This window comes from Amblyomma americanum, chromosome 3, assembly GCF_052857255.1.
Source record: "Amblyomma americanum isolate KBUSLIRL-KWMA chromosome 3, ASM5285725v1, whole genome shotgun sequence".
NCBI lineage: Eukaryota > Metazoa > Arthropoda > Arachnida > Ixodida > Ixodidae > Amblyomma > Amblyomma americanum.
This window is the reverse complement of record NC_135499.1, coordinates 145,117,318-145,142,182: the sequence shown is the minus strand read 5'-3', so window position 1 is coordinate 145,142,182 and position 24,865 is coordinate 145,117,318. Positions and strand designations below refer to the sequence as shown.

Below are 24,865 nucleotides of genomic sequence, written 5' to 3'. Positions count from 1 at the left end.
TTCAGCAGGAGTGCTCAGATGAAAAGGAGTTTTGTTTTGTCCTTCTTTGTTACGCCTAGCAGTACTCATTTTCCTGCGTACTCGTGATGTACATTGCTACTCATTCCCTCTCCGGTATTCGCTGAAGAGTTTCATGCTCTTTGCCACACCCTGGGTTGGCATTTCTGTCAGTGCTCACTGATTGGTGTAACCGCGGGTTCCTTACGCACTCTGGAGCCCGAATGGAATGCGATTTTCTCAAACTTCCATTGCATATATGTTAACTTTGCATGCTTATTCGCACTGACAGTCAAGATGATGTGTCCCTTCATCGGCGTAGCGCATTCGTTGCATACGTAAATCTCTTTTTATTCAAAATTTGGGAACTGAGTAATTCATCCTGCCTTGCGTGCGATGTTTGTAGAGTGCATGCAAACACTGCCGGTGAGCCGCTTCACTCATTTTCCAGACTCTCTCCAAAGGCTCCGCTGTGTTTGAGCAGTAACTCTGTTTCTGCGCTCGAGTAATACATCTTGGCGAGCGGCGGCTACCACAGTTGGCGCGCAACGAAGGCACTCTTGACCTTTTCTTTGAAAGCAGGTATCGGGGAGAGACTGAAAACAGCGCTTCTCGCTTACACGTCATGCGTACTTGTGTGTGCCAGTGTTTTTGTATCCTTGTGCGCATATAAGCTTCTCTGCGTAAGCGTGAAGCCATTTGAAAGGGTACGCTAAGATTTCAAGTTCGGGACAACACCTGCAGTTTCTGTCGCAGACTCCATGCCCCTTTTTCTCCATTCTAGCGTCAAGCTTGTCTTCTGGTCTTACCTTAATTGTGATATAAACCTTATCCTAAACCTTATCGGGCACTTAAGACATGGCGTGCACCAGACGAAATGGAACAATGGGACAAAGTGAAGAGGCAGTCGAATTCATTGTGGTAGCGCGGACATCTGGGATACAGAAGCTGAAGTGATCTAGTGGCGAGTGCAAAACGTAGAAATCATTATTAGAAAGATAAGAATGCTTTCCCGTCCAAAGCCGATATCTCCGCTGAGAATGCCGTTAACTAATGCAGTTTGGCTGTATCGCCTGCCTGTCGGTAATGCTCTCCCTTTCTCTGCGATGACGTGCAGATTTGTTGTCCTTAGAATGGACATCAAACAGATTTGCCAGTTGTGGTAAACGTTCTTTATGGCGTACACATCTTTGCCGTATTCGCAAGCGGTTGAAATTTCACGTTATCGAGCCACGAGAATATCTCGACAAGCGAACTATAGGGAACCGGTACAACAATGAACACTAAATACCCCAAAGACGGTCTTATCAGTCACAACTGCCCCTCTGTTTAGCGAAGCGCTCCGCGTCTTTTGGCACTCTGACGTGCTTTGCGGTGGAGCATCCGCCATGCAGCAGAGAGCGTTCGGCGGCGTCGGCGGACGTCCCACATTCGCTCAGGTTCCCACCACGTCGCGCCATCTGTCGAAGTGTAGACGAAATGTTCCGTGTTTCGCTGTCGTGAGCGCGTTCACGGCGCTTCTTTTGCTTGTCCATATTGACATATGGTTTTTCCTATTGGCGCTGGAGACCTTCATTTTCCAACTGGTCGCTGCTGACAGGTCTTGTGCAGTTGAGTGCATTAGAATTTGCCATCGTAGAGTAGATTTGAAATAAGGGAGTACTTACTATTTCAAATCTAGTGCAGGCCGGTATTTTCCTTCTAACTTGCTGTTCACTGGAATATTTTTGAATGTGGGATCTTGTAGAGGTGCTTCGCATGCGTAGAGACTACCTTTAACAATCGACAACGCTTTAGACAGCTTAGACATCGACTTACGCAGTCACGATCATTTTTTTAATTTCCCGCGTTAAAACACGCTGCTGATCTCACCTTATACTTCGCCCATATAAAAACATGCAGGATCATTCGCAAAGGAATCTTTTGTTACCAGTTGTTATAGTCGTTTTGTTGCAACCCATAGACTTTGGTTTAGCGAACCCCTGACACAACGTCTGAAAAAATTTAATTTAGAAGTTAGCTTTCAGGAAAGAGAGCACGGTAACCGTGGTTTGTGGTCTGCTGTTTGTACAATTTCTCCAACGCCTGTGCTACCTTGCTCATGATTTGCCTCTGTAAACAGGGGAGAGTGGACATTTGACCGTCTTTGTTCATATTGCCTTACCAGCTATTTAGACGCTGGGAGAAAAAGGACATGTGATCAGAGAGGTATCCCACTGCCACAGGTCTGGTTTCTATTGAGGAGAGAGAGAGAGAGAAAGAGAGAGAGAGAGAGACGTTTGCGTAACTCTGAGCCCGGTGGCCATTGTATCTTTTCTTTCAACACGCTGTTGCCGTACTAGAGGAGCAATGGCCTGAAAATAAGTTCATAAATGAATGGATAGCTACGCACTCCTCATAGCTCTCAGATGATAGCGTTCGTCGAGTAGCGTGTAGTGGCAAGCCTACACTTGCTGTGTGTTATGTGCGAAGTTCTGATGTTTGTGCTTTGCTGACGATAGCTGCGCCTACTATGCTCAAGTTGTGTGAGGGGAGTTTTAGGCGCGTGAAGTTCGCTCCGACATGTTTGAATTGGACGGCTGTCGTTGTGCCACCCTTACTGTGTTTGTGTAAGGGTCGCTGGTCTCTTGACGAGGTTCCGTTGTGTGCGGCGGGGTGTTTTGGACGTGGCTGTTAAGAGCTTAACTATTGATGCGTACTGTCAATTTGTCATGCGTCTAACTTGTGTGTGCAACTCAATGTCCTCCGCTACTGCATGAATTTCCAACGCTCTCATTGGATCTGAGCAGGGTAATGTCACTTTCGCTGTTGTAGTCTTACACTAATGACGCTTGTCTCCTGGTACCTTGCTATTACATCCTAAAAAAAATCAGGCGTTGTTTTCTTTCCTTTGGTATGGTTATTTGCCCAAGTTATTTTCGAATTGCAAAAGGTGCTCGCGAGGGGGGGTTTCTTTGCAAGCATTAGTTGCTGTGTAAGGAAGCAAAATACGCACCGCCTCGTACGTACGAGTGACGAAAAGTTCGCGTGCTGGCAATGAGCGATGAGTGTGCAGAGTACAACTAAGAATAAGTTCTGAGACAAATAAGCTACACGAGAAAAGCTCCCACCGCCTTTTTTCTTTCACTTTATATTCTCCAAAGCGCAGGGTGTAGTCGACATTGTGTGACCCCGTGCTTCTTCGAGTTCCTTTTTGTTAAGCAAAGCGTGAACAAAAGGTTTTCGCGCGTCCCGCCCTCCTCACTTCTTAGGAACGGTGCTGAACTTTAAAATGACTTCATCCACCTCACTAGTTCTGCGTCGTGAGCGGAAAAAGAATGAAGGAAGAAAGGCAGGTTTTTCACAGAAACGGAGCTTTAGTCTTTCCCGCGCACCTTGTACGCAGGCGCACATGCAGTACACGAGAACAAACGAGTTCCGAGGAGCATACACGCCACAGCAGCAGCCTGGCAGGTTCGTCTGCACTGGCCGGGCATCGGCTTTCCTTTCTTCTCTCGTCTTGCCCCCGCTTTTGTTCTGCCCCTAAGCGGTGCACCGCGGCGGCTGCCGAAAAGCGCGTTCGCGCCGGAGTGGCCTCGGCTCGCCGTTTGACAGCGTCCCGTTCATTAGTCATTGTAAGGCACAACAGCGCGGAGGCAGAAGCAGCTGCGGCTGAGGAAGGAGCCAAAGCCGCGTCATGCGTGCCTGTACTGAAGAATGAACCCGAGCTCCGGGCTAAACTATAACGGAACGAAGAAGGGAAGAAGGAGGAGCGTTAAGAAATTGAAACAAGCTAAAGAGAAAGAAAGGCGAAACGCCGTGATGGTTAAACTAGAAGGCGGATGCTTTGTCCTTGTCGTTTTATTATTTTATGCTTTCTCGGCTGAAATGGGGTGGAGGTCTGTAAAAAGGGAGGGAGCATTCTCGTGAGGGCGAAGCTAATTACTGGCTCTCCGAAGCGGCGTTTCTTTTGTTTTTTTTTTTTGCTGCGGGTCGCTGCCGTCCGTATAGTGAGTGTATGTACACACACACAAACACAAACACACACCCCCGGTTTGGAGTTCCCGCGAAGAAAAATTTGTTTTTGCCGCGACCCGGAACCTGGCCCCGTCCTCCTCCCAGAATGAACTCGCTCGCCTCCTTTTGGCGCGAACCGCGCGCGCCCGGGTGGCGTTTCGCGCGGTTTCTTCGTTGGCCTCCTCTCGGGGGGGATTGCTCATCTTTCTTCTTCGCCCTTCTTCATCTTGTGCGCGTGCGAGTGTGTGGCGAAAGAAAGAAGAAAAGAGTGAAAAAACGAGAGCACTTGGCCTTTGACCCGGACAGCTTGTCTTCGCCCTTCTGCTGCTGCTGTTGCGACCGAGGTGGTTTCATAAATCGGTGTTTGTCTTTGACAGAGGTGTAGTTAGCTCTTCAGCTTTAAGTAAAACACGTGCCCCCCTCTCTCCCTTCCTGCGTCGCGCGTTCTTTCTGCTTCACCCTTTCTTGCTCTGTTCTCGAACGGTTTCTCGAGAAGTCGGTGCATGCACTTCTTTGAAGCGTTCGTTCATGAATGGTGCTTTTGGTAGTCTCGGCGATGCGCGTTAATGCTTATTTATTTGACTTATTTATCGATACTTACAGCCGAAACAGGGACGTTACAAAGATGGAAACGGAGACCTAATTAAGGGTAAAATACAGATGACACGCGAAAGGCTGCGGAGCTGAGGACGGTCGATAAATATGTGATTGTTTTTTTAGCCGCAGAAATACGCTTTCAATTCAAATCAATTCACCGGACATACACCGAACATGCAAGCATATCACTGAGAAATTCAGAGCTTTGAAAAACGTGGGCGTGGTCAATTGAACCACTTATACTAAATGGTGTGACTATTCATTTGCCCGAAAGGAACGTGAAATAGCATGAAAGGACGCTTACACATATTTTTCACTGTTATTGCGTGTGGGAGCGCTACCTATTCAAGCGGAATAAATAGGATGGTTTTGCAGCAAGGTATTGTGAGTATATATTTTTCTTTTTAAGGCATAAATGTTAACTCACAAGTGGGGGACGTTTAACTCACAAGTGGGGGACGTTTCGTTAGAGTATTTTGCTTGGTCCATTGTGTTTTCGCTGTCGATATGCAAGGTACAGGGACTAACCTGAATGGGGGAAGCGATTCGCGTAGAACAGTCGACTTTACGTGAGCACAAAAAAGTTAATGCATTTTACAGGGTAGCGACGTATTCAAGAATAACGAAGTGGTAAAGAAAAATAAATTGTTTAAATCTGCTGTTTTGCACTAGAATGATTCAGGCGAGCAATTATAAGCAGTACCGTATCCAACGTCCTTTCTACTTGGCTTTCCACTTCGATTTTGGATAATACAAAGCCAACTTTGCCAACTGCACAGCTTTTATTTATTGAGCAGGGCTTCGGCGCGTACGTCTGGCATGCCAAACATTTCTGCTTAAGGCGAATTGCATAAACCCGAAGAACACTTGACGTTTCTCGAGGCACTGGAATTGTTTCCGGAATCCTCTTTGCTTCATAGGCATCACGTTTATTTTTTGAGAATTAGCAATTGATGTTTACTGCCCAGCCTTTGTACGTGCGCGAGTTTAATGTGTGCTGAAAAGAAGATTATCCCTGACATGCTCAAGGGTGAATGGTTTCAGAGGTTTTTTATCAGGCTATGTTTATTATTATTTGCTATTTTGTTCTTTGACAGTTATCAAGTTAGGGCTTTAATTTATAGCCCTAAATAACGGCATTTTTCCGTTACGGGGATCATATCTGCACGTATACTCATCCTCGAATGTATTTAGTATTATCAACTGTAAGCTTCAAGCAAGCTCCGCGCGCAATTTTCTATAGTTACTAAATGCGACAAACAGGAGAGTGGTGTTTGTTTTGCGGGCATCAAATATGCGATGTCCCCTCTGGCAGACAAATTAATATCGGTTGACAATAGATGATGCTAAGGAGATACCTAAATTACGAAAAACTGCAAAAAGCTTTTCCTTCCAGCGCAGCTTGAGAACCGGTGTATAGTTGACTAAAGATTGGATAAGCACGGGTTTAAGGATGGTTCACATGCAAGCGATTGAGCGAATTGAGCGAACTGAGCGATTGAGCGGCGCGGCGAAAACTTTCAAACTTGTTGAAACCTCGTCGCTCCAGCCGCTCGAGCCGCCGCGGCGGCAGAAATCGCGAGCGTTTTCTCTCGCATTTGAAACAGGCTTTACGCAGCGGGAAGTTGCATTAGAAGAGACGGAACGACCCAAGCCTGGTTGAGAACGGCTGTCCGTATACACAGCCCGCCCTTTGTTACATGCAGACCGCAGGTGAATGCACGTAGTACTTACTACCTTCTGTTATTTGCCTCTGGGTATACACGCAATATATTCGCAGGCGTGCCCATCATCTCTCCATACTCCAGTGTATATAGGTATTACGAAGGAGGAAGTGAACTATATGCCGATCGAGCGCACGGAACTATGCGGAGAAATTGCATAGAAACGTCCTTATAGGGAGCGGGAAGGCACACACGGAATAAATGAAAGGAGGCAAGTAGTGTAGTATATTATACGCCCTGTGCCGCCCGTGCTTTGGTGGTGATTCTCACAGGAGCCGCAACAGCGGCAGCAGCGGTGTTAGGTGCGTGATCGAGGTGAACCGCGGCGTATAGCTGGGAAAACCAGAAAACCGGAACAAAAAATAAATAAATAAAATAACAGTACAATGCACGTGAACTTGCAAGACGCTATAAAAAAAATAAATGAGGTAGAGGCTTTCCGTACGTAGCAAGGGCAGTCCCCGTGTCCTGCGGTGGCTCTATGAGTGGCTCCATTGTTGTCGCTTCTATCAGCGCGCGTCCCGCTGCCGAGCGTTGTGCGGAAGATGATAAGGGTCCCGGAAATATAAAAGCCTGTGTGGGGCTCCAAGTGGTGCGGGAAGTCGCTGGCCAAAGAAGCCGGATACGCACCTCCACGCAGTGTGCAGGGAGTCGAATTACAGCGTCCGTCTCGATCACTTGCCGAGCTAGCAGCGCCCTCTCTCGACTCTATCTCTTCCTCGCGCAGAAAGGCGATGAAGGGTTCGCGGATTTCTCGTCAAGTTCCCGAGCGCGGCCCTCCCCTTCATCGCGCAGTGGCTTCGCTTGGCTTGGCTCGTAGTGTGCGCGCCTTGGACGTCAGAAGCCGCGCGGAGGGGGAGAGTGTGCAACGAGGCTAGGCACCCTCTGCACTCCCCATCCCGTTTCTTTTGGTGTACGGTTCCTGGTGCCCGATTATTGTTGTTAGGTGTGACGCGCTGAGAATGGTGGGCGGACGAGAGGCGCGGGTATTGGCGACGCATTCAGAGGGACTCCTTGAAAGAACCGCAACACCGCGGAGCCCGACGCGGTCCTGGCCGACGCGTCTTCCGCATCTCTTCGGCGTATAAACCTTTGTGCGTTGTGCGCGGAGCGGAACGTGGGATTTTTTTTTCCCGTGCCTCTGAAACGCTGCCATTCCGTGAACTCATTCGCGTGATGAGTATAGGGTGCGGAGAGCAAGGCTCTGCAGCTACTTCAGTGAATGCGCGGCATTGATAGTGCTGTTTACGCGTGATGAGATTTACTGCGTGTAACGTGGAATGCCCGTGCTTCTTGCTGAGGTATACTGAGCTGATTGACGCAAGCTGACGGGACTGGCATCTAACGCTGTCGGTAGCAAGTCAGTACAGTATGGGTATGTGTCCTACGCGGTGAATTCCTCAGGTGAAGTGCTGAATATATGAGTTTGGTTGTTTTCACGGGCTCCTATATTGGAACGCAGATGAACGAAGAGACTTAGCTGGGATTAGAACTTGATTTATACTTCACTCGCTATGCTTGTTGTCTTTGCTTCAATTTCATCAGTTAATTTTCTTAAGTATTCTCATAACCGCATGGCCAGATGTGCAATGAAAAGGGAAACGTGGCGCATAGAAACTGTCTAATGTGCGAATTGAATTGTTTTCACGTCAGGGCTATTCTACATGAATGGGAAATAAGCAATGCGCCGCGTACTCATTTAATGCGACTGTCATACACTGAAATCAAAACTGTGTGTGTGTGTGTGTGTGTGTGTGTGTGTGTGTGTGTGTGTGTGTGTGTGTGTGTGTGTGTGTGTGTGTGTGTGTGTGTGTGTGTGTGTGTGTGTGTGTGTGTGTGTGTGTGTGTGTGTGTGTGTGTGTGTGTGTGTGTGTGTGTGTGTGTGTGTGTGTGTGTGTGTGTGTGTGTGTGTGTGTGTGTGTGTGTGTGTGTGTGTGTGTGTGTGTGTGTGTGTGTGTGTGTGTGTGTGTGTGTGTGTGTGCGTGCGTGCGTGCGCGCGCGTGCGTGCGTGTGTGTGTGTGTGTGTGTGCGCGTGCGTGTGTGTGTGTGTGTGTGTGTGTGTGTGAGAGAGAGAGAGAGAGAGAGAGAGAGAGAGAGAGAGAGAGAGAGAGAGAGAGATATGGTACGTAATATGGCGATTAACGTTCCAAAGCTGCACACGGGCTATGAGGGTCGGCATTGTGAAGGGCTGCAGATTAATTTCGCTCGCCTGCTGTTCATTAACGTGTGGTGACACCAGAGAGTGAAGCGAACGGTATAGGAGACCGACCAGGCATATGCCCCTGTTTGGCTTCAATAAACATTGGGATTGAAACTGAAACTATGCACCAAGGAGGAGCTGGATGGATCAGAACGGGACATAAGCGAATCTTTTATCCTATGTATGTGGGTCTTACCCTTATAGAAATGGTCTATAGACAGTCTATAGACTTCTTACAGACTCTATTGCCTTTCTACAGATATTTCATTTTGTCTATTCATAGTCTATAGACTGTCTATAGACAAAATTCTTCTAAACGCGTACGGCCATAAATCTATAGATTGTCTATAGCCTGTATACAAGATGTGTATTGCCTATAGACTATTCTCTTGGATTTGTCTATAGACAGTCTACAGACTCTGTAGACAGAAGTTCATGGACAGTCTATTAACTGTCTACAGATTTTTTTTTTTTTTGGGTGGGAGGGGGGGGGGGGGCGTATTACTGCACAGACACAGCGTGTCCTTCGAAATATTGTGACCGCGACATTCCGCACACTCGGAGGCCATGATCCGAAAGCATGGTGTGCGGTGCTCTCAGTTTCACGGCCATCTCTTGTGCCCTCTGATTTTTGGTGCGATCAAGCGTGCTGTACTAGCGTACTGTATTGTATACTGTACTAAGCTGACTGTTTCTGGGTTCGCATACAAGCGATAGTTGAGCGAGGTACTTTGTTTCCGTACCACACAGAATCGATCGGTCGCTAGTGAGAACACTCAGGATCATGGGACAGTCGACCGATCAGATATGGGCACTATAACTTTCTGTGCTCTTCCAGGTTCCCTCAGTATATATAGGCTACAACTATTATTATTAAAAAAGAAGGCTACGAGTCGCTATATAAGGGAGCGACTACAGTCACTATACTATAAGGGTAAAGGATATCCAAGACAGGTCGAATGTGCGAATGAATCACACCAGCAAAAAAAAAAAAACGAATAAAAACATGTGTGTGTCGTAACTCCACAAAATAAAAAGCACAGTCGAGGGTGAACGTAAAGAAGGCCTTCAATGTGTAACAGCGGCGATACCGAAATCGCCAAGAAGAAGAAAAAAGCTCGACATAGCGCATCTTCCATGTGAACCAGCGAGAGGACGGACGGGTCTCAAGAAGCGAGACGAAGTGGCATGCAGGAAGGGAGGGGGGTGAGGGGTTGCTGGGGCTAAAGGTCTTCGCCTTTCTCGGACATCATCTCCGGCCGATCGTCGACTCCGGTGAGTGACAGTTTGACTGGCGGCGCGGCTCCCTTCGAGACGGATCACGGCGCCGCGGTCTCTCTCTCCTGGTCGGGGCGGCTCGGAGCGAACCGATTCGCGACAGTGCGCGCGACGATGCGTGGCACATTGCGTGGCTGTGCACCGCGCGATGGCCGGCCCGCTGAACGCCTGCGTGTGCGCGCGAGGGCTCCACAGTATACGAGCACAGGTTGCAACGGGGCACCTGCTCTTGCATCCTCGCTCGGAGCGCTGCAGCAGCACCAGCCCAGCTGCTGTATTTTCGACGAATGCAAGAAAATGCCTGCTAGTCACTGATTTTTTATTTATGTATATTTCTAGGGGAACGGGGGTTCACAACTCAGCCACCAGTGGCGACATCTCTGGGCTCTCTCGTGCCGCAACTTGATATTTTTACGGCTGCCTCTCAGCTGTGTTCAGGGAGATTTACTTGGGGGTGGCGGGAGCAATATGTTTAAGCGCTTCACGTCCAACGTTCTTGGAGAAAAATTTTGAATATTGCAATAGTGTGAGGTACTGTTATGGAAATATCCAAGGTAATGGTTGATTCTCCGGATGTGTAGCAAAATCTTTCTTTTAATGTTTTTTCTCTCGCTCGCATCGAGCAGTTGAGGCTGCCACAGAAAACCAACGTGGAACGCTTTTACGGATAGCAAAAACGTTAATAGCAAGAAACTGCAAGCATGCCGACGGGAGATCTGCGGATATATTGATGGTCATAGTGGAATCTTACAATGCATGGAAAGAGTGCATTAATAAACTTTTTCTTGTTCAAAAAGGCTTTTGTCCCGAATTGTTGGGTATAATGGAACACCTGGAGTAAATCAGCTTAGCGTGGGTCGAATAAGTGGGGAAATGAAATACTGAAAGCATGTGTGTGAGGGAATGGTGAGTGCGTGAGTGATTTAGAGAACGATCGAGTGACCAATCGACTTAGTGAACATGAATAAAATATTACTTAATCGTTTGCACTGCGTTCAGTTTGCGGCGCGAGGATCTTATGTAGGCATGAAGATGTTAGATGCACGTGGGCGATACAGGCTAGCTATTAACATGCTTTTCACTGCACTGATGAAAGAAGAAATAAGGTGAGATCTTAATAAAAGCTTGTAGCAATAGTTATTGAACAATACAAACCGCGCTGCCGAGGCCAGTCATGGAAGGAATATCTGCAGCCCATGCCGTTTCTAGCCTCACATAAGTGTCGAACGATTTGGCAAGCAAGTTTAAAAAATGAGCTGCTTTTAGGGGAAGCTTTCGAACTGATTTAATAAGCGTGCTGCCAAGCCTACAAGCGTATGCTAAAATAAAAACTCTCGAGCAGGGTAATTTAGTTCGCTGGCTAAAAATATGATTGCGCCGAAGAGTTCTGGCAGTGTTATCATAAACAATAAACATAAAAAAGCTGCCCTCTATCGAAAAGTTGCAGGTAAACAGGTATAAGAACCAAAAAAAAATAAACGCAAAGAAGCAGCATGTCTTCCTGGCTGGCATTGGCCTTCACACGGTGGGCAGAAAAACACGAGCGCAGGTCGCATCGCCACGGTCGTCAGTGCTGTGAGCCTCGCGACTTTGGCGCCTGACGCGACAATCAAGGGAGCGGAGCCGTGTCAGAGTGATTAATACGGAAGACGCCGACGCGCGCTGACGTAAGAGTGGCAGTCCGTGGCAAAAGAGGCGACGTCTCAGTCGCTGTACCCGAGTGCGATGACCGGACGACGGGCTCCGATGGGGTCGCTTGCTGGTGTGCATTAGTGCACTGCGGTGAAGCCAACTTGCGCAAATCGTTGCTGGATGCGGAGAGGTGGCCTGCAGTTGAGACGAGAAAGAATATCATGGATGAAATCCGGAGCACAGATTGCCATTATAGAAACGACAGAGTGCCGCAGGGCATTTCACACTGCAGACAGTAGTTGGCTTTTTCTTTGGCTTAGAAACCCTGTCGCGACTGTGCACTTTGATCTTGAGTAATAGGTAACACCGCCCTATTACATCGCAGCCATCAGCTACCGCAGGTTTCCTAGTAAAGTGCACCGTATGTAGAAAACAGTGCTTAAAGAGCCATATGTTTGGCGGGCTAGATAGTTATCAGGTATCATGAAGTGAACAGCTCAATCTGACACACATGCAGTAGGACGAAGTGAGTGTTCTCATTCTTCGTCCTGTATGTATGTGTCTCAGATTGGGCAGTTCATTTCATGGTGCTTTGAGATTCATTGTACTAGTTACCATAATGTAGATTAATTTAAGGCGCCGGCGATCTTTTTATTGCTATGAGGTTGAATTCCAGTAGAGGGCGGAATATTTTGCCGGTAGTTGTGCCCTCCGGATCTGACGCACGTTCGCTAAGTGTCGACCAAGGTACAGAAGTTGCATTTCTACTCCGACACGTTAGCTCAGCAGGCGTTCAGAAATCGTCCCCACATCCCTGCTGTAATCCGCGCCGTAACAGCACCGGTTTGCTCGTGGGCGTTCATTAATCAGCCTACTATTATTAACTGTGGCGCAGCCCGGATCATTGACTAGTTAGGCTATAGGCGAGCCTGGCCTTTTGCATGTCGCGGCCCCCAGACCTTCTCACGGTCAACCGTAGATGTGCGTGCGTGCGTGCGTGCGCATGCAGCTCTCAAAGCGGACACGCGTACCCCAAGCAACAACATTATAAGAAATAGACGCAGCGGCGCCGCAGCGCCGACAGCAAGAATAAGCGAGTATGAAAACAAGAAGGCCTCGCGCGTTTCGCACACTTTTTTGTTTTCTTTACGCTCGCCAGAGGACGTGCCGATCGGGTGGCAGCAGCGGCGTACGCGTATACATGGCGTGACTGCCCAGCAAACGAGGCGATTATTAATAGCCTCGAATTTGACACCGCCGCTTGGCGTCCAACCCTCTCACCCCTCGCGCTTCAGCGAGTGCCTGCATGCATATGTTTCTTTCCTCGGGACCTGCATGAAAGCTGAGAGGAGGCCGCCGCGTCTCGCATGTATGAAGTGTACGTTTATGCAAGTGTTTGATGCTCGTCGAGCCACCGTGATCGACCGTATCGCCCGCGTGTCAGCATGTTTTCGGGAAAGACTATAGAAACGTGCAGCCTCAAGAAAGGACCACCCTCTCCCTCCACCTGCACCCCCTCCCCTTCCCCCTGCCCTGCTTTTGCTCCTGGCTGTGTCGAACATAATATATTACAGGTAGAGCAGCAATATTTTAAGTGCTGCATTTGGGTGTACTTGGTTCATTTTACGCTTGCAACAAATCTACTGTCCTTACGTATAGGCGGCCTACAAGGCGGCAGGCATATGCATGCGCTCACTTAAGTCTGTTGCTGCGCTCCAAGTCGGCCTGCTGCATTTCGGGAAGAACTTTCTTCTTTTGTTTGTTCTTACGTGCATCTTTTCCTCCGCTTGGCTGATGTTGCCGTCGTTGTTGCTGCTGTTCCGGAAACGGGCCGGAGTGGGCGTGGCCGCTGACAGCAATTACCCATCCGTTAATTAAATTAACCCCCGCGCACGCGCCGCAGGTCATTAGGTTAACGCCGCTGTCGCTTCGTATACAGCAGTGTGCATCGTGCGAAGGCTTGTCCGCATGCTCCGCACGGAACGCGGGGTCTGCTCGGCTTTCTGCGATGACGCTCTGTGGTGACATCCGCACGCTTTTTGTTGTCACCTTCCATTTCACGAATGGTCGCCTATATACATGACGCACGCGTTGTCGAGATGTTTCCTACGAAAGTTGGGCGGTCGGCGATCGCAGGACGTGTGGGTGATTCACTTATGCACCTGCCGCTTAGGCAGATTTATGCCGCACACGTGCTCTGCCTTGGGAATCTAAAGCTGCGTATTTTGCTTGCCAGTGCACAACTTTGTGTACTGGCTTTCACAAGTGCAGGTATTCTTCTTTGCTCTCACGGACGCAGGACTTTAGACTGACTTTGACAGAACGGTTGACGTGGAGTGAGACTTTATTTATTTGATCGACTCTTTTTCTCACACCTTTTTTGATCACTTAAAGCCGGGAACGAATTAAGGAAAATGGTCTCAAGGAGAATATGCTGCGTAAAGTGGTCTGTCCGAACTGGGGAACCCTGTCTGCTGAAGTTAAATTTAGCCGTATTTAGTTTGGGCTGTTAGAGGCGCAGCTATATAGGGGGAACCTGCTGAGCGCATATATACAGTCCGCAGTTGCATTGTTTGTCATTGATTCCTGAGTCCGTAGTTGTATTGTTTGTCATTAATTCCTGAAGTCGATGCTCTTGATGTAGTGCTCCAGATCACTCAGATAAATTTCAGTAAGTTTCAAGTTGTAAGGAATGCTTTCCATGGTGCTTGTCGACGTTGCAAATTTCAAAGCTGCGCTGATTTATTTATGTACTGACTTCAGAGTTTCATTCCTAGCAATGATATGTTGGTCTCATTATATTAATGCGGTCGGTGATGAAAATGGTTCTCTCCTGCTGTTATTTCACATTTTGGGATACCCTGCACGATAGGCGACCGCGCACCGTTTTGCCAGCAGCTCATTTTCTCACATACATAGAGTGCTTCATTATAAAAAAGCGATGTTTCGCATAAATGATTGGCGAATTAATCCTATCACTTGCGTGGAGATACTTAACAGCAGAATTTCCTTTAGAACAGCACGAGTGACCGGTTTTACAGAAATGCTTACAAGTAACATAGACAGGTGGCACGAGTAGCGTGCAGTACGAATTCGCCACCAATGTGCGGGGTCAGTGCGGATACAAGACGAGTGGAAGCACTGAATTTCGGAGCCTTTGCGGTAGGTCGGTCGCTCGTTTCCTTAAATGTAGAATGTCGGCACAGTAGACACGCACATCAAGTTAATACCGCATAAACAAAGATATTTCTAACAATACTGCAAAGCTGGGCTATCGCGCAGGTAGAATGACAATGACATCAAATGGATTAGTCTGAGGGGACTTTTACGCTGATCTCGGCAGCACGAAAAATTATTCGATCCTGTCGCCTGCGCCAGTGGAACCGAACACTTTGATCCTGTCGACTGCGACACTCGACTGTGAATTTTGTCTTCTGCCCCATCGAATTATAAGTTTTCCACCTCGCACATCTTATTCCACTTGAACCATAAATCCGACGTTCGAGACCCAGCAATGCAAAAGAAGACAGTTTGTGAACAACCTTGGACTTTCGTCGATGGACATTGGAAGAGGCAATGTTGCATAGAAAATGCAAGTTTGTCGCATTCAGTCACCAGCCTTGCAATAATTAGGCCCAGAACGTCTAGGCTTACCTTTCTCAACATCGACCGCATGAGAAAACTGGGCAGTCTAGGTGTTTGTTCAACAGCTGTTTTCACAGCGTCCGCGACCTGAATTTCGTTGGAAGAAATCGACGTATCTTTCAGTGCGCTTACAGCTGTTCCTGGTGTTTACTGGTGCATGCTTCTGAGGTTAATATAGTCTGGAGTTGGGATAGTTGGTTAAATGTAAGCATGACGAAAAAAAAACGTGCATAGGAACGGGAAAAGAAGTGTGTGTCTTTTCTTTCCTGTCCCGCTTCTGCGCGCTGTTTTCTGTCACGTTTCGGAGGTCAGTTTTCCGCCCACAGCAGCCATGGCCGGCGGCGAAGGCTGCAAGCCGTGCCACGTACCTGTCCAGAGCTTTTTACTCCCGCACTGTTTATTTCGCCGCGCCAGTTCTTCATTGTCTCACACGTTTTAGCACATTACTCCTGCTAAATTGCCTCGTTTACGAAAGCGGCTCTCGGGCGGTCCTGTCGCGCATCTCCCGCAGGCACTCACACACACTCGTCCTCCTCCCCCTTGTGCCACCACGGCTGTCCCTTCCTTTCTTTCCGAGCACCTCGCTTTTACTTTCTCGCCCGCGTAAGCTTCATTCGCTACATCTGAGTGCGCGCTTCTTGCTGTTCGCTTTCCTCATAAGCTTGCCAGCGCGCGCCGCGCGTGTATTTGTTCTCTTCTCTGCGTCAGCAGGGAGTCAAGAGGGAGGCGAGGAAGGAGGGCTGAACGACCCCGCCCTCCATTGGTTCCCGTTACCGCCACTAGAGGCCGGCAAAATAGCCGGTGGGAGAGGGCGCAACACCCGTCGGTTCACCTCTCCGCTCGACCTCTCCTTCTTTCTCGCTCTCTCTCTCCTTTTCTTCTGTCACTTTTCTGGTTTGGTTTTGTCCTCTTTTGTTCTTTCTCTTTGCTCTCCGCTTTCTGCTTCTCTTCTTCCCACTCCCTCCCCGGATCCTGCGATGCGAGGAGGGGCGGGACGGCCGAACGCTGCCCGCCGCTAGTCAAACAAAAGGAAAAAATACACAGAGAAAGAACACAAAGATGGCGCCCGCCCACAAAGCTCCGCCCCGGCGCTGCCAACGCGTGCGTGCGCCGACATCTCATTGTGTGAGGGTCTCTCCGCGTTGGCAAACAGCGTGCCGTGCTCTCTTGTTATGGTGTTGGTCGTTTGACTGCCGCCGCTGCCGATTTCGTTCGGCGCTGCGTACTTTCGGCACGCGCTCCAAGCGAGCGATTGCGCGCGGGCTGCGCCGTGGAACAGCTGCTCGGAAGCTCCCCGACGGACAGTTAAGCCTCGCCCCTTGGACGATGCCGGTGTGCGCGCCACGGACCTGCGGCGCGAGCGTGGTCGTCGTCGCCTGACGCCGGCGTCTTGCAGGGAAGTGACGCAACACCGTCGTCGCAGACCGACGTAGGAGTAGGGACTGTTGAGGTTAGCGGAGCTCAAAGGAGCGTCGCCTGTTCGCATATTTCTGCACGTCGAAGATGGACTGGTGGCAGCGTATATCTCGTCCGACAGCCCGTCGTCGGCGTCCTCAGTGCGTAGTGCGCGAACGCTGACCGCTAGGCGCCGCCCCGTCTTTGCTGTGCTGCTGCTACCGACGCACTGTGATCCTCTTCTCGTGTGGATTGCGACAGGCGACAAGCCCGCGCTGACCATGGCTCGCTTGGCACGCCAGGTAAGAGCGTGTGCGAAATAATGCGATCAGTGCCGACACCCAGCGACCTTAAGTCTGTTATAATCTGTTCTTGCCAGTTTGCTTGTCCCTATCATTGCAGTACAGCCGCCACACTTGCGTGAGCTTTAACGCGCACTTCACGTTACGGGCTCGTCGAACTGAATGAGTCTCGTGCACCGACTTATCCCATCTTGTAAAGTGTTTGACTGTTCCGAAAGAAACACGGTGAATGAAGGCTTACACCAGCCTTTTGATATTCCCGACAAAAGAAAACAAAACAAAAAAAGTTAGAGAAAAAAGGCTTCCATGAGTTATTTGTACAGATAAACGCCAAACCATTATGGTAAAACACCGTAGCCGACACCCGTGCGATGGCAGAAGTTTTACAAAATATCAATTTGTAGCAAGTATGTGCCACTTCCTATAGTGCAGGGGAAGGGAGATATAGCAGGGGGTGGCAGAGTGATATTAGGATGTTTGCTGCGCATCTGGAGCTGGACAGGGTTAATTAGAACTCAGTGGGATAGTTTGTGTCTGAGTGGACACAAGCTGTTGACGATGACGATGCAATAAACTTGTCAGTGGTTGCAGAGGAACGAGATAAGCGCCGTATTGTTAATAAAATACGCCGGCCTTCCTACGGCTGCGAGATCTAGATACTCTTAATCTTGGAATTTACTCCGCTTAAAACTCAGCATCATACAGCGTATAACGAGTACTTGCACCAGGTTTTATCATAAGCATCCGATTACGGGGGAAAAAAGTGCCGGAAAGGGAGCAGACAAACCGCCTTGCAAAGTTATCGCGCATATATACGTTTCGAGACAACCACGAAAACAAATTTGCAATGCCATCACCGAACAATGGCCGACGGTCGCCAGTGTTTCTCTCGGTCTGGTCTGCATGCAGGGGCCTCGTCCTTGCTGCGAGAACAGAAGATGTATCACCTGTCATGATTCTCACTCCCCTTCTCCATTTTAAACGTCCATTTTTTGGTTTCAGTTTTTGTGAGTGTATGGATCGGCAAGGTATGCGTCAGGAGGCTGAAAATCACGACGAATAGTTAAAATGACGGGTAAAAACGCTTCTTTCAGGGAAAATTTGCTTTAGTAGGTATAGCAAGAAGAAAAACAAAAGGCTTTGGCGCTAGCGGGACCCTATATAGTTCAGGGAATACACGAGCGCGAAAGTCGCATGCATGCACATCAAAAGCAGCTTATCCTCCCAGGAAATGTGTGGCATTATAGCACACCGTGCATTTACCAGCACGCCCGCATTGTATTCATTTTTGTTCTTGATGGTCCTTGTTTTTACGGTCGTTCGGTGCAACAAATATGGTCTTAGAGAGCTCGGTACCTTTCATAAATGAAAAAATGAATAAAGAACTGAGGCATCACAACAAATGTTTATGTCGACTACTAATGGTGTCTTACAGTGAGCCTTTCGTTTTCTGAGGAATGAGCGTGTAATTTTTTTTTTATTTTCTTGATATCGCTTCTCTTTGTGTAAGGAAAAATGCATTGCTGCAGGGTTGGCGTTTTCTAGTAGCGCTCGTTGGGGCCTCTCGTGCAAAGATCAAAGCACATGAAAGGGATCCACTTGAGCACACGAACATTCTCGTCCCATATTCAAGCTATACCTTCTATAAACTATACTGCGATATATGCCATGCGAGGCATCATATGTGTATTCGCGTTCAGGGGCTCTGGAGCATATTTTTTTAGTAGGGGGGCAATAGTTCGAGCTAATTTTGTTATTTATTTATTTAATGCTCATTTACAGAATAAATTTTATATATTTTTATTTTATATTTTTCAATGTTCAAAGGTTGATTAAAACTGTCACGTTGTGGTGGCGACTCTCCAGCAGACAGGAAGACAACGCTTCGAAAAAAAAACTGTTTAAGGGGCTGACTCGCGCCAACTATATACGAACTAAATGACTCGGCGGCGGCAATAGTCGCAAGCGCGCTGGGCTGTCATCGAACTGAATGCATGCAGTTATTGGCCGCGCTCAATTTAAAGCTGGCAAGGAACCTTCGAGGTAAAGAACCAACAGCAACTACAACAATGTGGAAAATTATGGAAGCATTTGCACGTGGCCACGATCACTGGAGATAAGTCTGGTCGTATCTGACATTACAAAACAAAATGATAAAGCCCTGTACCGGCGGTTTTGAATGCGGGACGATCAAACGGTGCAAAGATTCACGGCAATATAAAACGAACTGAAATGGGCAGCTTTATAAAAGTTTGTGCATAGTTTGTTCAAGATGCTGGTAATCACGATCATCTACACGGGTCAGACAGTCGAGTTCTGTTGGGACATGACTGGTTTATGTTACATATACGAAACGCTTTACAGCTGGCTACGAAGTCAAGTAGCCCAGCTACACTGTGCTTTGCATTAAAAGAGTCCTATAACTGAAGTGTTTCAATTGTCAGAAATCTGATCCAAGTGCAAGCAATTGTTTTGTAATAAATATTTCTTTCAGTCTTGCAGACAGAACATTGCAACAATCGCCAACTGTTGGCGGTTAAACTACGAAGTTTTCTGCTCAGATTTGAATGGTTGCCGTCACACTCTACAGATGGCGTTAGTTAGGCAGTGCTTGTTTTCTGCATAAAAGGGTTCCGCTGTGCAGAAGCAAAGCTCCGTGCCATTTGAACGACAATAATGCATTGCAGTTTCCGCACTTATGTTGTTTAGTGGCCACTGATCCTAAAAGGGATTTACAGCCGGAATGAAGTTTGAGGTGCCCTAAAGAGCAAGGCCATGCGAGATAAAGGGGACCTGGGTATTAACTGTTCTGATACAACTTCTTGCATGTTAGGCACTGTTAATCGATATGACGTCACGCTTAAGCCCGACAACTTCTGCCCCATAATCTAAAAAACGCTAATAGTCTGAAATGGGGAATCATTATAGAGAAACTTCGCGGCGGTCATTCCCCACATTTTGTCATACGCTCTGCCACAAAAAGCGTCGAGAAAATCGTGAAAAGACGCGTCCATACAGTTTCTTTGCCAAATTAGCTTTGTGGAAGTGTATATCTAATTGCTGTGAACATCCTAAATTGCTCTTTTTTTCATAAGCTCACATAGGTTTAGCACACCAAAGATATCTCCGACACCGTTTGTCGTTGGGACTGTAAACGTTATGTTTTATTTATTTTACCTCTAGAGCCCTTGACCATTAGAGGGTGGCTATAAATGAAATCGATAACCATAAAAGGAAATGCATTAAATGACAATGCAACATACAATTAATTCCTAACCACGAAACATTAGAGTGCTTTACGATAATGTTTGTTATTGATGGTCGCTACTGTATAAAAGCCTGCAGACAGATCAATCTTCATTAAATATTTTGTCGCTTTTCCACGTCTATACGTATTCCTCTGTTTTGTTATTTTCATGTTGGGAAGGTTTCTTTACGGACGTCGTCGCCTTCCTAGTCTGCACCCTCTCTGTAGCGCGAGGTGACATTGTCACAGTCACGCCGTTTTCCGATCTTCTCGATTGTTAAATAAGTTATAGCTAAACTGCGCGCTGAGTTGAAACTGGAAAACTGTATGCCGGAATCAACACCGCAAGCTCCCAGGTCTGACAGCGCATGAGCAGTCGACGTTTACAGAGACAATGCTCCATTAACGTGGCCAGTACAGTATGCAGGGTCATTCGCGTTAAAAACTCGCAACCGCAAAAACGCCGACGATAATGCAATTTTCAAACCCAAAATTTAATCGTGATTGACGTGAGTGGAAATCCGCCAGTGGAAGTGGGTTCATCAACACGGATCCGTCACGCAAAAGTAGTCTCAGGGACAGCGCCCCATCAATCGAAATCATCGCCTGTCATTTTTTATTTATTTAATTCAAATACCTGTGCCCCACAGTGTTCGCAGTTGTACTATCGCGCTCAATATGAGTTGCAACGCGCCGTCATCGACCGGAGCTGGCTCCCTCGTCTGCATCCTTCAACAATCGCTCGGAATTCTGGGAAGAACTGCCATTCCAGGAAACGACCACACTCCCTCTCAGGAAACAGCTTGGTACAACTGAAATGCATTCTATTTGACTGTGGTATTCTATACTGCTTCCCAACTACCATCGATAAGTTCATTATATATTTCCTGTTATTGGCCCAATTAAGAATTGGACGAAATATTTGAAACTGAATTCAGTTTCATGCAAGCGAATTCCGTGAACACGTTTTACTGTAGTAAAACGTGTTCAAATATTTCGTCCAATTCTTAATTGGGCCAATAACAGGAAATATATAATGAACTTATCGATGGTAGTTGGGAAGCAGTATAGAATACCACAGTCAAATAGAATGTATTTCAGTTACACCAAGCTGTTTCCAGAGAGGGAGTGTGGTCGTTTCCTGGAATGGCAGTTCTTCCCAGAATTCCGAGCGATTGTTGAAGGATGCAGACGAGGGAGCCAGCTCCGGTCGATGACGGCGCGTTGCAACTCATATTGAGAGCTATAATAAGCCGGTTGTCATTCATAAATGTACATTTTTCTTTATTTTAGGCACGCATTAGCTGCGACGAGAAACAGGCTTAAGCTGCCAGTCATGAATGCTCGGAATTGATAAGTCAATCATGTTACCTCGGGCGTACGATTCCTTTCTGCTTCTCGGTAAAGGAATTGGCATAAACACTTAATATCATGACTACTTTCGCATAGAAACTCAGTTAATTCCAGTTACCCTTTTAGCTTAAAACCTGCACATTTCTCTCCCACAATGCGTCCCAGGGGCTGATGGGAGCATTAATTCAAAGCCTGCGATGACATACCGCGAGAAATGGATTCACTCTTGGAAATGGAAAACTACGCGAAACGCGAACACTACGAACTCAATGTAATTCAATGGAGGGCGACAGTGGGCCTTGAAGGTGGGAAAATGTGGCCGTTGTACGTTCGCGCGTCCGCCGAACGAATTCCAAGACTCCGCGTTGTTGCGCGCATTTTCTGCTCTGTTTCCTGCGTAGACGACTTTCACTCTCTCTATCTCTCTCTCGATTTGAGCAATACACTCGTGCCCGTTCGATTTCGCCCCCAGTGGCCAATGCCGTCATTCCGCACTTGGTGAACGGCCCTGACTGAAATTAATTTCTTCCGGACACCCTCAGAAAGCTCAGTTTAAGCGAGATGTTCAGTTTAAGACATGTACGAGAGAGGCTCTGAAATATGCTGTTGCGCATTCGACACGTGCGCATAAAGCAGCGTGTAATCTACTTTCCCCGCCACGTCTCAAAGAGAGTGGTCAGGATCAATGCGACAGTGCTGGGCAACTGATGTTCAGTGACCACGTGCATGTGTACTCGCTGGCGTTGCTCACCGAGAGATGGCGCCAGTCTGCGCGGCTGATTTAGTGGATGCAGAATTTAGGCCCAGCGGTTTCACACGACCACCCTTTAGGTCAGCCGCTGCCGTTGATTCCCCTTGTTAAAAATGCCTTAACACGTGGGAAGATTGTGCGGAATAAAATTGAAAATTAGAAAATTGGTTTTTGAGGAAAGGAAATGGCGCAGTATCTGTCTCACATATCGGCGGACACCTGAACCGCGCCGTAAGGGAAGGGATAAAGGAGGGATTGAAAGAAGAAAGGAAGAAAGAGGTGCCGTAGTGGAGGGCTCCGGAGTAATTTCGACCACCTGGGGATCTTTAACGTGCACTGACGTCGCACAGCACACGGGCGCCTTAGCGTTTTTCCTCCATAAAAACGCAGCCGCCGCGGTCGGGTTCGAACCCGGCTACTCCGGATCAGTAGCCAAGCGCCCTAACCACTGAGCCACCGCGGCGGGTAAATAAAGGCGTATTTTTCTTAGTGCATTTCTTTTACCTACACGTGTAGAGCGCTTTCAATAGAGTGTGTCATACTCCAACGTGAAGTTCACTGCAGACTAAGCACAATATAATGCACGTATAAACAGTTACCCGAGCCTCGTGTTTATACAGAGACCATCTTTTATCCTTCTCCTCCCATCTCAGAATTGTTGGTGTGTTATAAAGCGCGTGGTACGCGGCGCTTGCATGTGGAAGCACCCATTTGATGGTGCATAAAATTGGGACTAGCGAGGCGAGAAACTTGGCCAGTTCTTAGCTTTACCTTTTACCCTGTAGTTTCATTATTTTTGCTGCGTAGAGGTTAACGGAATATAACATCGCTTATATATTCCTCAGTGGCACTGTAACTGCCAGCATGCAATAAAGTCAGGAAGCGTGCTGGTTTCATAAGATTGCAGATGCAGATCCCATAAGAATGATATGGTCTCATCTGAAGTTCATAAACTTAGCCCATTAAAAAAAATTGTGCTACTGCACCATAACCCAAGCCGGTACTGCAGTGCTTTTTAATTGGGCAGACACCACCGCAAGACAGCGAAGCTAGCGTGCCAACGTGTCTTAGCGATTGCATTTAGACTGACGGCAGTGGGAAGTAACACAGGAATTCAACACAGCTTTGTACAATAGCCGAAATAGTTGCTGCAAAAGAGCTGCTCTCGAGGAAGTGTACATATCGGTGGTAGCTAAAAAGGAAATAGTGAAAGCCCTAATTAGAAGCAAAGGGGAGGGGAAGGCAGCAGATGAGGACAAAGTAACAGCAGATATGTTGATCTCAAAGTGTCAACTGCGCTAGACAAGTTCGCGCCCTGTTTACAGAATGCCTCATAGCATGAAGCACATCAGATGCATGGAAGAATGGTGACATAACATGGATTCATAAGAAAGGTAACGTTCAAAACTAAAAACTTTATAGATCGATTAAATTACTGTTGCTTGCAAGCTGCTTATTAAGATAATCGCTAATCGAACCTAAGGTACATTAGACTTCAGCCAAACAAGGAAACCGGGGGATTTTCGCAAGGGCTGAAAAACAAGCCACACTCGGCAAGGCCATCAATCAGGCTACAGAGAAATGCGCAAACTATAGAGAGTCCTTATAAGCAGCATTCATAGATTGCGAAAAAGAATTTGATTCATTCGAACCAGCATCACCCAAACAGGTTTTACGCAACCAAGATGCAGACGAAGCACGTTTTAATGCATATACGTACAAAGACTGAACACTCTCGTTAGCAGAGTTTTCGGAGCCGCGCAAACAGCGCAAGCACGCTGGGGGAGAGAGTACGCGCGGATTGTCCGCTGCATTCGTGCGAATGCTGGACGTCCGGACCGACTCGCGGATGCTTGGTCACGTGTCACGATAACCGCGCGCGGACCATCCGAGATCCGGTCCGCTCGTCTGAACCCACCTTTAGGGTACAGGAGTTGATCTGAGGGCAATGAAGATGGGTGTATGGGATATCCGGGAGAAGGTGATATTGGAAAATGTGCGGAGGTATGATGAATGGAGCTGGCGCAGGATGAGGTTATTTGGGGTTCAGTGAAGGAGGGCTTTGTCCTGCAGGGGTCGCAAATGTAACCGCGACTGATGATAATGGTGATGATACATGAGGGCGTATTACGTGTATAGTGCGCACGTACTGACATGAGTTGGCACGTTCCTTTGGAGCCCTTATTTAGCAATCGAGGGCACAAAGTGGTATTTGTCGCACATAGCTTCATGCACGTGCAACGACTGCAAGAACATTGCACTGTACGTTAATCAATCAATTAACTTCATATTAACCGATTAATCGGATTAATTGACTTTTACTTATTACAGGGTACACAGTTGTTATAACGAGCCCTAACGCGTTGTTTTTGCTCTGACGGTCTGTTTGCTTACTTCGATATGTGCGTGTAGGTGGTGAGAAAATATGGATAGGCCGAAAATTCTCGAGCACTGTCCGCCTGAACTTTCCGCAACTTGTACGAAGCAGCACGAAGACGCGAGCCTCCTTAGCATTTTAATAGAGGGCACCAGGTGCATGCCTTCGCTTGGGCGCGCTCTTTGAAGTCGATCGCCCTTTCATCCGCGCCGTAACCTGCATACTTGATGCTCGATTTGCTCCGTCCTTGTTCCTCGGAAATAAATGATGAGCAGGAAGCAGGAAGAGGAGATGACGGGGAGGGGGCAGCCTTAGGAAAATGTTCCCCGCTTACATATGTGTGTTCAGTTTTCGATAACGTCGCACCCTTG

General features: G+C 47.7%; 1 protein-coding gene across 2 annotated transcripts in view; it reads left to right on the top strand.

Moving 5' to 3' along the window:
- The window catches only part of LOC144125066 (transcription factor Sp9-like), a 155,864-nt gene that overhangs the window by 73,855 nt on the left and 57,144 nt on the right, over positions 1-24,865 (top strand). The window contains exon 1 of one of the 2 annotated variants that reach the window (XM_077658130.1): positions 16,193-16,766. The exons of the other annotated variant lie outside the window; for it this stretch is intronic. The gene's annotated coding sequence lies outside the window, so the exon portion shown is untranslated. Of the gene's footprint in view, positions 1-16,192; positions 16,767-24,865 lie in introns of those variants that run through there. 2 annotated transcript variants of the gene reach the window in all.